The sequence below is a fragment of the Rhinolophus sinicus genome, linkage group LG05, assembly GCF_036562045.2.
Source record: "Rhinolophus sinicus isolate RSC01 linkage group LG05, ASM3656204v1, whole genome shotgun sequence".
NCBI lineage: Eukaryota > Metazoa > Chordata > Mammalia > Chiroptera > Rhinolophidae > Rhinolophus > Rhinolophus sinicus.
In genome coordinates, this window is record NC_133755.1 from 7,548,314 (window position 1) to 7,563,130 (window position 14,817).

A 14,817-nucleotide genomic window follows, 5' to 3' on the forward strand; every position below is an offset into this window, starting at 1 on the left:
ATCATCTATCTTTCTATCATCTATGAATTCTTGTCAGGAAAATGCTACTTCTCATCAGAGTTAACATAGTGTTTTTTTTTTTACTATTAAATGCCACACAAGGATGTTTAGTATTTGGGTTTTCATATATCACTTAGAGGGTTTAGAGTAAAACTAGTCATTATCATCCCACTTTTAAAAAGTGAAGTACACACAGGCTTCTTTTCTTTACAGGTGGCCAGACAAGGTTTATCAAACAGAGATGAACTTTGATCTTTCTGAACTTTTGCATTTTGGGAGAAAGCACTATAAAAATGATACCTCCATGAACTAGATAAACAATCTGCTTGGTATTCTCTGCACTCAGTTTTTACTGTATCTGAATTCTCCCTTCACCACCAAATCCAGCTGTCATGATGTAAACCGCCCCCCCCCCCCCATGTATTCAAAGCAGGGCCTAAAAGGTGGTTCCCAGTCCTTCCCATGCTTTCTTAAGACAACTGGAAACTATGATGTTGTTTTTGAGAGTTGAAAACTATTCTTTCTGCCACTGATTTCTGGGGTAACTGTCTTATAATCCTCAGGTAGGGAGTGGAGACCTAGAGGAGCCTGGGTCATGTGGTTGAAAATGGCAAACTTGGCCCATTAAGAGATGGGATAAAGTTTCACAGGAATTGTGACCATTTTGAGCAACAGCGATTCTGCTTTCACCTTAAAGCTCCATGCAGGAAGTCATGGCTCCCTTTTAAAGGGGTGAAATATTCCAAACACAGAAAAGTACAGAAAATAGTATAACAGCCAGCCATTTACTCACAGGGCCACCGCGAGCTCACGTCTGTGTGCGGAGTGAAAAGAAGACTGGCTTTCTTTCAGGCAGAAGCATCTCTGCAGCAGGAGACACGTTTGGCAGCCTGGTCCTGGGCTGGCGGGTGAAAGCGGTCCCATCTCAACCACCACCGCACCGGGGGAGGCAACCGCCGCTGAAATTGGACAGAAGTCAATATGTTGCCGTGTTTGTTTCAGAATTTGTTTTTAGTGCCCAAACCTAAGAACTACAGCGTAAGCCTGACCACTCTGGTCCTTACCTCCTCCCTTCCTCACCCCCACAGGTCACCCCTCTCCTAGGCTTTGCTATGTGTTATTTCCATAAAGTAACTTGGGCTGTCTCCACGTTTGAATTGTACACAAATAATCTCACAGCACATTTTTTTAAATCATGCTATAGCTACTTAATTTCTCTATTTAGACCACTAGTTATGACATTTCATTAATATAGAGAGACGTAAAGTGAATAACGATAGCAAACTATTATAGTAGTAAAAATAAAAAGAACAATGAACTGTTACATAATTTGCACTATATCCTGGGTGCAGTTGCAAGCCCTCTATGCATGTTACTACATGTAATCCTGTCTTTATTTTGGTGTTTTGAAGTATCTATCTTATGTTTAAGTGGTGTGTGTGTGTGTGTGTGTGTGTGTGTGTGTGTGTGTGTGTGTGTAATTCAATGTCCACTTCTCTCTGAGTGTTTTCTGTGAATGGGTATCATTTCATCACTTCAGAAACACTTCCGCCATTAGCTCTTCAATATGGCGTCACCACCATTCTGCCTATTGCCTTTTTGTAGTAGGTGCACATTGAACCTTCTCATTCCATCCTCCCTTAATGATCCCTTTACAGTTACCTTGTCCTTATCATTCCTTGCCTTATTCTGGGAATAGTAATCAAATAGATGTCTCTTTGCACTAATTCCTTATTTTGATGGGTCTAATCTGTGTTTCATCTGTCCAATGAGTTTTTTACTTTCTTTGTTTTTATTTTAAGAACAGTGCTTTTCATTTGCAGAAGTTCTATTCTTCTGTCAAATTGCCTATTTTTTTCACGTCTTTTTTTTCCCTTTTATTACTATGTTGATTTTCTCATTTTGTCTTTAATAATTTGTCTTCCAGATGATCATGTACTAATGTCCTCAGGCTTTCACAATCCTCCAGGCTGTGTCTGCTTCATTGTCCTTAGGAGGATGATTTCCTCAAGCATTTTGTAATTTTTGATTGTGAGCTCAAATTAAGGCCTCCCTCTCCCCACTCCTATGCCCTGTGGGAAATCCTATGCAGCCAGTGTTCTTGACATACCTCCAAAGCCTTGTATATTTATTTCTGCCCTGTGACTCAGGTGGTATAAACTTAGAGTCCTAACTAATACAAGGGGCTGGGAGAGACAAGTAAGTTTTCCTGCTAGGTTTAGGAAAGAGGGGAGATTTATTTTCTCATTCCTCTTTCACTGATGATGCGATATTGGGGGAACTAGCGATGGTCTCATTTGCAATTCCTGGCTTATGTGGGCCCAAGATTTCATCTCCAGGCCTTAAGTGTGTGTTAACAATCAAGATCCTATGAGTCTGGGTTTAGTAAAACCATTCACCGTCAGCTGTGTCATTTGTTCACATGCTTTGACTTCTGGGTTTTAAGACTTTATTAGTTTAAGGATATATTTTATCCTGCCTTTTTAAGGTTTTAATGGAAAATATGATCTTCTTTCCTTCCTTCCTTCCTTCCTTCCTTCCTTCCTTCCTTCCTTCCTTCCTTCCTCCCTCCCTCTCTCTCTCTCTCTCTCTCTCTCTCTTTCTTTCTTCTTTTTTGTATTATCTGAATCTATGGTCTTAGAACTGGGATTCTTAAAATAGGTTTAAATACTTTTGTACTGCCTTAGCATGTTGAGAAAATGCAGTTAGGAAAAGTGGGCCTGTCAAAATGAATTTGTGCAGATGACACTTAGGTTAGTGACAGAATTACAGCATCACATATTACTATCCTCCTTGTTTACAAGTAAAACAGGCAACCCTAATTTTGGAGGATCAAACTTGGCCAACGTGGCCAAGATCAAACTGAGTAGGGAAGCCTCTACAGAAATCATTTCATTGGTAGATTTTATTTTCATTTTTATCTTGAGCAGAATTATAACCAAATATTAGGAACATTGTAGATTTGTAAAAAGTCAGTGAAGTACAAAGCAGAATGCTAACTAAGTAAGAGCAAGGGACATGGACATCATGGCCATTTAGGCAAGAAGCATCCAGGCCCTCAAGCCCTACAGCCGGGTCAAGGAAAGATGCCTTTCTTTCTTTTTTTTTTCTTTCTTTCTTTCTTTCTTTCTTTCTTTCTTTCTTTCTTTCTTTCTTTCTCTCTTTCTCTCTCTCTCTCTCTCTCTCTCTCTCTCTCTTTCTTTCTTTCTTTCTTTCTTTTAATTAAAATATTGGGGTGACAATTGTTAGGAAAGTTACATAGATATTCAGGTGTATAATTCTGCATTATAGAAAGATGCTTTTCTTGGCCATGTTGGCTAAGGAGACTTATCTGTACCCAACATTGCTCTTTGGGAGCCTGTTTTTTGTGAGTAGGTAATCTGTCTCCTCCAAATCCACTGGAATTCTACCTTTGTATTTTAAAGGTGGAGAGACTGAACTTCAGAAAGGGGAAGGGATTTGAGCACGTTCCTCCGTGACATTAGGGAATTCACTCCTGTTTTCCTCCAAGCATCATCAGATGCTTCCCAACTGTCTCTGTGTCTGTCTGGGCATTCCACCCCCCCTCTAACATTTTAATTTTACTTTCTCATGTTGAATGAACTTCCCTTGGGAGGCAAAACGATTACAGGAAGGCTGTTTGCCTTCTAGGGTTTTGTTTTTGAATTTTAAATGTCAAACTGTTTTTTTTGTTGTTGTTGTTTTTTTTTTTTTTGGTTCTGAAATAAGAGACTAGGCAGCACAGTGACAGGCCTGTGGAGTCACTTTCATGAGCAGAGTGGCACCCCTGAGTCCCCTACTGGGCGAAGGGAATTCAGTGTAGAAAGAAGGAATTTAGAAAGTTACAGCATGCTCTGCTGACCACTAGCCCTGTGATGCTGGTGAGCTATTTAAATTCTCATTTTCAGCCTCCACATAAGTGAAAGGGGAATAACCACCAAACTTAGTTTGCAAAGCAGTCATGGGGACAGTATGCCTACCACCGTGTTTGCTACGTATGCGGAATTGAATAATGGGAGTTATTGTTGCAATTTAACATAAGCAGGAATGTTTAGGAACTCTTTTGAAAAAAGAACTCTTTACTAAAGAAGAGACTATATTAAAATCCTGTCTTGGAAACCGGGACAAAGAACCTAGCTATATTCTCTCACCAATGGCCTGAGGCTTCAAACCATACTTCTTTTAAAAAGGAATGCACTAGAAATAAATACCTTGAGAGCCCTTGAAGGCACCTGCTGGTTTTGTTTCTTTTGAGTACTTAATATGCAAGTATTCTACAGACCTTTTCTAAACTTCCACATAATAAAGTTCACTCACCCTACATCCCCCAATTGGTTAGTTTGATTAGGATTGAGGGGTTTTCTGATCTCACCCACATGCCATTCAATTGGAGTTACCAACAAACGCTGAGGAGTATCATGATACATTAATTCCACCGGCGCACAGAATTTTTGGAGGTATCACATAATTAATAGTCAAGTATATATGATGTATGGGAAAATACACAATAGATTAGACAAGAAGTGATCCATCTGCCAAAGGACATTATAAACCAGTGACAAGGGAATGTGTTTTGTTGAATTCTCCTTTGATCAGTTCACTGTGATTCAGAATCCCTGGCTCTGAATGAAGCAAACCTCAGCCTGCCTGCATGGATGGAAGCCCTATGCGCCTCTTCCATATTTTCATAAATTATATCCTTCTCCTAGAAATACACGATGCCTAACGTAAGACTACATGCACTAAAGAAACTTGTTTTATTTTTCTTAACCCATTGCTTCCCAAATTATGGATCAATTTTTAGCACATGACAAATTTTAACTCCTCCAGAAAAACAGCTTCACTGAGTATTCTTTGAGATAGTCTAGGCTAGATAGGAATCATCTGACAAGCATATTTTAGAGTTAAAAGTAATAGAATACCATTAACCAAATTATGTTAGAAATATAAGCCACATGGAGGGCAAAATGGAGGCCATGTAGAAAAGAAGGAGCATGTTTGAGATTGTAAGAATAGACATAAAATCAACAACAGAAAAATTCCTGGGCTAATGACACTGTGTGTATTTTTGCAAGTTATGGCACTTTCGACAAACAGACCTAAGTGGGGCAGCGCCATTGTGATTTAGTGAAGAGCCAGGGTGACAGACCATCATTAATGTAATGTAATTGTATTACTTGAACTCCTTGGTAATCACAGTGCAAATAACAGCAATGGTGGGGAAACATTTTTCAGCTAAGCTAACAATAATAAAGCATAATAACCCGAATGCTGGGGAAATTGTAGCAGAACATAGCACGTACGTGCCTGGTGGCACAAATTTATTCAATCACATTGAAGGCAGGCAAGCCAGGACATCAAGACTCATATAATTATAAGCTTTACTCACTGTGTCGAGACATAAAATGCAATTTTAAGAAAATTCAAAGAAAAATGGTAGACAAACATATTTATCACAGTGAGAACTGGTTTGAGCCCTGTTTCTTTTACTTGACTCCCTGGAAACAATTTCTCATTTTTTTTTTTTTTTCCCAAAGAATATTTGCCAAATGGCAAACATTGAAATAGACAATAGCCGGGGAAGGGTTAACAAATTATTTGTCAGTGTTTAAGGTATAATAGGATTATATGAAATCATGAAGATTGTTCTATAAACATGGAAGTGTTAGAAAAAATAAGCATCTTCACTGCAATTACAGGTCGAACCACAAAAAATCCAGAATTTGGGAAAAGAAAATATGTCACAGCTGGGTTTTTAAGATTTAGTTATTTAAAAGATGTTTAATAGTCTGTGTGATATCATTTTTATATAAAATGCTAAAGTAAAAATACAGTTCAAATATAAATTTAAGTGTGTAACTAAATAGCTAAATATTGTTTAGTGCCTATATATTCTGTTTTTAAAATTCTCACTGACACAAGAAGACATCTGAACAACAATGTGATTTGAAAGGGTATTATTCTCACATGCTGTTATTTTCATAAATTATATATATATATATATATATATATATATATATATATATTTTTTTTTTTTTTTCTTCATCTTTGAAGAACATCCTGTCATTTTCTTAATCATCACACCACTTCCCTGACAAGGACCTGACTTCATCTGATCAGCATTCATGAATTAGGGCTTATTAAATGTCAGATAATACCAGGACAAAAGAAGAAAAAGCCATAGTCTCTTCTGTAAGAAAGCTCTGATCTATGTTATTCAATATATGTTTTAATTGGTATCGTGAATAACAAGAACCATTTACTTTTGTGGAAAGGATTCAGAGTAAAAATGGCAGGATAAAGTTCTTATTGGTGTGGTGTGTAACACAAACCACAAAGTGGGGTGTGGGAGTAAGAGCTGGCTGCAGAACAAACACGTTCCTTCTTACTTTACCTTGTTCATTTCTAGCAGTTTTACCTTGTAACTTCCTTCTTTCCTTCTTTCTCTTCCTTCCTCCCTTCTTCCCTCCCTCCCTCCCTCCCTTCTTGCATGCTCTCATTTATTTGTCCACTCATTTTTCCATTCGCAAAATGTTATGGATTTCTGTCATGTGTGAGGCGTGATGCTAGGACATGAGGGAACAGAAGTGAATGACATGGTTCCTTCCTGTATTCCAGAGCCTCATGTTCTAATGAGTGAAATGGAAAAGTTTTCAGAAAAAGCTCTAACAGAGCTATGATACCAAGAGTTTGAAAAGTTTGATGGCGACACAAAGGGGAGATCAGTTAAGTAGGCTTTAATTTCCTTAAAACTGATAACTGTGTCCAGTTATTCATGAGGATAAAACAAGAGAAGGTCTAGTATACATGCACGATTGCTGTGAAAATGCAATCAACACCTTTATCATCCTAAATAGCAGTTTGAAAGACTGTTCACAGTTGGACTCCAGCCTATTTGTCCTACCTAGGGCCTTTTTCATCTTACTCAATTTCTCCATGAACGTTAAGCTATTCACCATTCTTGAAACATGGCATAATTTCTCACACCTCTGTACCTGGCACAAGTAGCTTCCCCTGCCTGGAAATAACCTTCCATTTCCAACATGAGCCCTCCTAACTCTCCCTGCTGTTCTCTATCTAATGAGCTCATGTTGCAGACCCAGTTCAAATAACACTGCAAAACCCCCTGAGGCTCCCAGTGTAGGCAATGGCTTCTTTCTCTCTACACCCCTAACGCATTTACCCCACCTCTAGTAAAGAGCGTGTCTGTCTCCTTCACCATGAACTCCTGAGGGTAGAGACCTGTCTTTTTCATTTCCTCATTGCTAGCACCAACCAATGTTCCTTCATAAACGTTAGTTATAAAAATGAATGTATATATAAATTCAATAAAAAAGTGAATGAATGAGTGATCAAATTAATGAGTCAGTAAATTATTGAACAGTGATTGAGGAAATGACTTAGTGATAAATTATTGTATAGTAATTTAATTAATGAATACATGAAATACATTATTTAGTAGGTGAAAAAAAAAATGGATGGCTTACCTAAGGGAACTCATTGTGATTTCTTTCTACATTAAAGAAGATATAGTTTACTCCCTCCTCTCACCTGCCTTCAGGATTTTATTGGACACATAAGCTTTTCTCTTTAACATCTCCCATTATCCTGCTGCAAGTAGGATTTTTGCCTAAAGGATTAAGAACAGCTAACCTTTTAACTATTCTAGACAAATTTCTGTTGCAATATGTGACAAAGGTACCGTTTTGACAATATTTCATAAACCTTATTTTATGACTAATTTGACAATTTAAATATAGCCTCCTGTAAAATGCTCATTTAAAAAAAAAAATTGCTTCCAGCTATTGGTGACAGAGAAATAACTTTTATAGTATACCCTGGCTCACAAATTATATTTTCTGAGTAAATAGGTTTTAGTTGGCTTTAATTTACAAAAGACAACATTGACTTAGAAGAAAACGATTTTTGTGATTTTGGTAAAATTTACCAAAATAAAAACAGATCTGTAGCATTTCATTTGCGTTAGCAAAAACATGAGCTTGTTAGCTTCAGAAATGGCATGGTATTTATGTTACGGCCACAAGGAGACACAGTTTCTCATCTCTGAACAAAAGTGCACATAATCTGGATTGTGAAAATTGTACCCAGGGGTAGCTGTTTGGTATTTTGAACACCCTTTCCTCACGCAGCCCGGGGTTTCTAATGAGAAGTGTCAAATAAACAGATCATTATGTTAAGATTAAGACTCTCAAAGCAGACTTCATCTACTAAATGAATAATGTTGGATGGAATGAGACCCATGCGTTTTGCAATCATTACAAATATTGAGGGGGGCATTTGAGATGTTGCTCCCCAGCATGTGTTGTCAGTTTGGCTCACATGAACTCGTAAAATTCAAAACAAAACAAAAAATATTGAATTTGTAAGAGTCCATCATTACCTAGTTTTTCATGTCACTGAGGAATAAGGGGCCTAAGTGAATACGTGGTTTACCAAATTGATTGCAGACATTAGAGAAACTGGGGAAAAAACAAAAACCTTCATATAATACTTTAACATGGAAGGAGGTAAACTCAGACATTCTCTAGACGTTTAGTTCTCTTCTTTTAGATTCAGCGCTTCCAGACCCATTTAAAAGAACATTTATCTTTTAACAATGTAAAACATGTACTTTTTACAGAAATGTGGAAAATAGAGGTAAATTATCCACTGCCTCGACACTTAAATGTAGGTAATGCTAGCATTTAGGGCTTTATTCTTCTGAAATCTTTTCCAATACACAGGTTTTACTTTACATATATTTGCTTTCCTCCTCTCCTATTTCATATGTTGATATATCGTGTTTAATAGAAGTATTTTAAATAGTTTTAAAGTTCATAGTTTTCAATTATTGTAATAGCCATGGGCTATTTAATTACATCCCAAAATTTGGTTATTTGCAGTGTTTTCAACTTCTAGTTATTACAAACATCACTAAGTTGATTACTGAGGTATATAAAGCTTTTTCCATATTTTGGATTATATTCTTAGAATTAATCCCCCAAAACGAATATTTTTATCTAAATTATAATCATTTTAAAACACTTTTATATATTTTCAAACCTTCTACAGAAAGAATCAGGATACATTCTAAATACTGAAACATCTCTTCCTTCTTGAGAAGTACCTTGTTTCTGACATTTAATAATAGAAACAGATGTGATATATTGCTAAAGGCTTTCTTTTGTATGGTGCTATTTTATTCACAGCAGCTTATATGGCATTTCAAAAGTTCTATTCTAGAAAAATACTCACATGATTTTGAACCACTTTTTCCCAAGAGCTTCCATGTAGAACAGGGTGTGGATTTCTTTTTTCTTTTCCTTCAGATAGCAGAGCTGGTTCCAAAGAGTAGACATGTCTGGAATGCTAGGTGACCTGAGTGTAAGGAAGATTATTCTAATGGTTCTGGATTCACTGTTCATGATGGAATTAGCTGACTAGGAAACTTGGGTTGGGAACAGTATATCTCTGGAAATGTCTAGCTAGAGCTCAGATGACCAATTCTTGGAAAGATTTTTAAAGGTATTCTAGTTCTGATTGGGCAGCTCAACTAGATGCAATGGAAAAGCACTTTCTGTCCAAAAACCTTATCTTATATTGAACATGCCAGTGGGTGAGATCAAAAGAGGAAAACATCTACATAAATTATGTTAGGTCAGGGATTGACACGTGAAGGCAAAATGATGTGAGTGTCTAAGGAAGTGTTGCTGAGGCAAGGCAACGTGTCCAAGACCATTCTAACAAAGCCACTCATGCTGGTGTTGGAGATGAGCTCCGCCATCCTCTTACTTCCCGACCAGCAGGCTGCACTGTCCTCCCACCTTAGGTCGACTCAGCTCCTTATTTTTCTCCCTCATAATGTGCCCCATGCACATGCTGGGTTCTCATGCCACATAAGAAATCCTCCAAGAGACAATGGATAGTGGCCTCAAAGAAAAAAACAAAACAAAACTAAACTAAACAACCCTCTGTTGGAAGAGAGGGGCGGTTAGGAAATACTGTTTTCTTTGAACAAATTCAAGACTTTTTGGAGAGCGAGAAGGGCTAAGATAGTTCTGTGTATTCACATGGAGAAATATTAATAGAAATTACTGAAGGGGGGCGGGGGGTGGGGGGTGGGAGAAAATTTTTAAAAATTATGATTAAAAAATTAAAAAAAAAAAATTACTGAAGGACATTCTAATCGAAAGGGCTAGCCAGATATGAAATATGCTCCCGAAGAGGTAGTGAGGTTTAGGTGGGTGTTGCCGCTTAATAGAAACAGACCTGATGTTGTGTGACTAAGTAGGGGGAGGTCGGTCAACACACTTCATTAGGCTTTGTAATTACACGATGCAGAAGGACATAGGGAGCCATTGACTGTTAGCTGCTGTTATCCCAGGCTAGGCCTGGACAACAAGGATGTAAACCGCCACTACCATAAGTGTCCAGGTGGACTTCATAAGTGAACTGAAACAATTCTTTTGAAAAGAACTTTTAAAAGTGAGACCATTTCCCCAAGATACATTTTCTAGTCTGCTTGGCTGCCCCTCCTGGGTTCAGTAAAAGAAACTCATGCAGTGGAAGCATGTTTAGCAATTGAGTCTGTTCCCAGGTGGTGAGACGTTTAGCAAAAATCCAGAGTTATTATTAGATCTAAATGGAGGCTTTTGTCAAAAGTCCTCTTGAACTGTTAGGAAATCAGAGTGCAAATTGATAACGACACACAACACGCCCGTGCCCTGGCAGCTCCCCGAAGGCGCTGGGATACCCCAGAAAGAATTTGCACGGCCTCCTGCCAACAGTATGTTTCTCAACACTTGTCCCTCTCCTCGCTCAGCCTGACAACTGCATTCTTCTCCTTGTGAGAGGCAAAAGGAGATGGATTAAAGAGGATGTTTGAACTGAGACTATTAATTTCCTTGCAGTGTATATTCAAGTCAGCTCCCTTTAGAAGAGCCTTTTGTGGTTTCATAAAATTACATCCTTGGCTATTCGGATTCCTTTTCCAAAGCACAAATTTGGTTCCTAAAGAAAACGTACTTCACTTCATACGAAGAAAGGAAAGAAATGAGTATGTAGTTATCTTATATTCATTTTATATAATAGTTCTGTTATGCAAAGAAACAATTACAGTATTAACTATTTAATAATAAAAGACATCATAAAAGGTAGTCTTCATAAAATGTGTAAGGTTTCTTTGATTTTTTAATCTGAAAAAATTAATCAAAAATGATTTTCCCATAATAGTTTATGAATGCTTAAATAGAATTTTTAAAACTATCAGGTTTAAAAAAAACATTTCTCTCCTTTCTAAGACGACTGCAGTCCTTTTTATTTTTCGGAGGTTAGGTGAGAGACGGTTTCATGGAGGAAGTGTATGTGTGTGGTGTCTGGGGGGAAACTGGAGGATGGACTGCTCCCCTCGTCCTAACACCCCCCAGCCCTTTTAGTTTCCTTCAAGCGTGCCTCAGTGTCGCTCATACAGAAATGTCAGGTTCTTCTTTATAGACCATGTTTCTGTGGTCCAAGCTGTCACAGCACCTCACACACGCCAGGAAGTCTATTTTATTTCATGAATCCTTAAACATAGTGCCTGGAAAAGGCACAAGTCTCACTTTTCCCTACTCTGTGGGTTACACAAACTGTTGGTTGGTTTGAATGGATAGAAAATGAAACCTAATTTAGCTAACATTAAAGAAAAACTGGGTTTTCAGAGTCACATGCACTAATTTGGGATGAACTTCAGATGGGGGGGAGGCACTGAGATTTTTGAAGCGCCCTTGCAATCTCACCTCTAGTCTGGGTGCCCTTTGACTCGGATCAGTCACTTCCCTCCACTGTGCTCTCTTTTCCTCCTGGGCTCCGTGGTTCCCAGTCATGAGGGGGCATTAGAGCCACCACTGTAGATTTTTCAAATACCCCTGTCTGGGGCCCACCTCAGACCAGTTCATTCAGAATATCTAATGGGTGTGGCCCTGCTGTGTATTTCTAAACACATTCTCCAGGTGATTCCAAAGTGAAGCTGGGTTCAAATCACTGCTTTCTCTAGATCAATGCTTCTCAGATTTTAGTGTGATGCTAACAACCCAGGATCTTGTCAAGAGCAGGTTCTGATTCAGCAGGTCTGGGCTTCAGCATCTGAAGCTGCCTTGTTTCCATCTCATTTCCTTCTGATCTCCCTGTGCTCATCACATTCCAACAATTGAGACTCCTTGTAAGCGTTCAAATGTGTCTTATTTTGCCTGACTTTGTGAGTTTGCATTAAGGGATGTGTCATTTCCTGTACATTGAACAGACCCCTCCCCTTTACCTGCTTATTTCCTATCCCCCTTCAAGATATAGATATTAAGTCCTCCAAGGATGCTGTATTTAAACCACCACACTACCCTAAGTTAGGTGCCTCCTTATACTGAGTCGAAATTCCCCTATACATTCTTCACTCCTCATCTAGAATGTAAATTCCTAGAGTGCCAAAAATATATCTTGTTTTTTTTTCTTACCATCTATTGAGGTTCCAGCCACAAAGTGTGCACTTATACTTCTCAGTGTAGGTTCTAATTATGATGGAGAACTCAGCGGTTCCTTCACACCAATCTGATTTTTCTGCCATGAGTCTTAGCAACAGAGCCATGTGGCTATAGCAACTCAAGGTGGATTTCCTCCCACGGCCTGGCACTAAATTTCTCTTCTTGTGTCCTAAGGACATGTTGGGACAGGCGAGCTCTTGAAGGCTCAAGACTCCAGAACAAAGCAGCTTTGGGGGGCTGTCTTCAGTGATGGTAACAGACGCGTGAGAAGGGCATCCATCACTTGATTTCTGTGCTCCTTACATTTTTGACATTTCTCAAAGCTAACATTGCTTCCCAAAGGCCAAGGAAAGAAAGATGAAACAGATCATTTTCATTTGCCTGATGTTCTCTTAGTTGTTTCCCAGGCTGACTGAGAACAATTTGCATCCTGTCCAGGCCTCATAATTTCTGGTTTGTAAAGAAAGACACATGGGTATTGCCAAAGCGCTCTGAGACCTTTACTCAGTGTAGTGCGACTTGAAGGATATGGGAAATGTGGGAGGGCCATTTACTTTGATTTTCTTCTTGTGGCCCACACTAGAAGTTTCCTGTGAAAGACCAAGAGGAATTGAGCCAGCATTTGTTCTCAATTTAATTTTGGATTCAAATTATGTATATGTAGTAAATTCAATGAGTATCTATGAGGTGTTGCCTGTATGTCAGACTCTTTGTCAGATGTCAGGGAGAGTAACTTTAATGAGTCATAGAATTTACCTTCAAAGAGCTCCCAATTACAGATAGGGTGGACCATATAGCTAGGTGTCATCCTGAAGAATAAGGTGCCGTGAGAACACAGAAGAGAAGTCAATTAACTCTGTTGCTTATGTCACAAAAAAGATAACAGGGTAGCATGTCATGGGAAATGTCTTTCAAAATATTTCATTCAGCCTTTTAGCTAATGTATCGTTCCTATTGCTATGTAACAAATGACCCCAGAACTTGGTGGCTGAAATAACAGCAATAGTAGATTATAGAGACCATCTTATGTTGTACAGATGACTTCTACTAATTTATTTAGAAGTAAAAACAGGTGACTATTATACTGACAAAAATAAGATTCAACATAATAAAGTATGAACTAACGTATAATGTATGTCCATCAATAAAATGTACTTGTGCTTAAAGAGAATATGATTATTTCTGATTCACTTTCCTGGCTGTCTGCTGACCCACCTGGCACACAGGTGGGAGTTGGAGGAAACAGTAAGGTCTAGTCAGAACAGAAGTGCTTACGGTGAAGAGCAAGATACTGGCCTTAGCTTCATTAATGTAAGTTAATCAGCAGCTTAATATTGAATTCAAATTTTGCAGAGGATTTCGGAGGAGCAATGGAAGAGTCTAGGTTAAAACAGAACTGACAATGGGTAGTGGAGAGTGGAATAAGGAAGTAAAATGGGCAAGGATTTCAATGCTAATTGGAAATAGGTTTGAGTCTTGACTTGGTAACAAGTCTTGGACAAATCACATTTTAAAAATAATTATTCAAAGATGAAGGGCACAAGTTAAAAAAAGAAAGTAAAAAAGAAAGAAAAAAAGAACAAAAAGTCACAACCAGACATACCCTCATCAAATTTCAAACAGTAGAAAGAAGAGAAAATTCTAAAAGCATCAGAGGAATGGAAATTAACAGACATCAGATTTCTCATTAGTAATATAAGATGCTACAGCACGATGGAATAATGCTTTTATGGTTCTAAGGGAAAAAAAATCAACATGGAGCACTATAGTTAGCTTTGGTCGAAACTTGTGGTTTCCTACTCAATAACCCTTTTTTTCTCTTCCCATTTGTCAGCACATCTCCAGGTCTGTTAAGGTATCTATTGAGCACAGATATGCCAAGGAGGGAAGATCCCTCCCACAGCCCTGGATGATGAATTATTAGTCTATATCAATCGTGATGAAATCATTCCTCTTTGCTATTGATTATTCAAGGTAGGGGATTGTAATACAAATCTAACCAGGAATTGCTTCTGTAAAAAATTGTTCTCCTGTTCAAAAGATAGAGCTCTTCAAGAAGCTCTCTCTTCTCCAGCAGGCCATCTTCCTGCCTCGGAATCATTTATCTGAGGATGTTATGCTTGGATGCATGTCATCCATTATGCGACTTTGCGGTAACAAGCTAGCATACAGCGGATGGCCCAGTGGGATAACAGAAAGAGTCTGGGTCATTGATAACATTGTTTAGTCACTGCACCAAGCTTGGTACCACCTACCTTCCGATTTCCTGTTATTTGAGATAATTAAGGATCTTTATTGCTTAAGC

At 38.3% G+C, this 14,817-nt stretch overlaps 1 protein-coding gene across 1 annotated transcript in view; it reads right to left on the reverse strand.

Moving 5' to 3' along the window:
* The window catches only part of LOC141571503 (lysocardiolipin acyltransferase 1-like), an 822,971-nt gene that overhangs the window by 83,031 nt on the left and 725,123 nt on the right, over positions 1 to 14,817 (reverse strand). Inside the window, exon 7 of the mRNA XM_074331707.1 lies at positions 794 to 959. The gene's annotated coding sequence lies outside the window, so the exon portion shown is untranslated. The remainder of the gene's footprint in view (positions 1 to 793; positions 960 to 14,817) is intronic.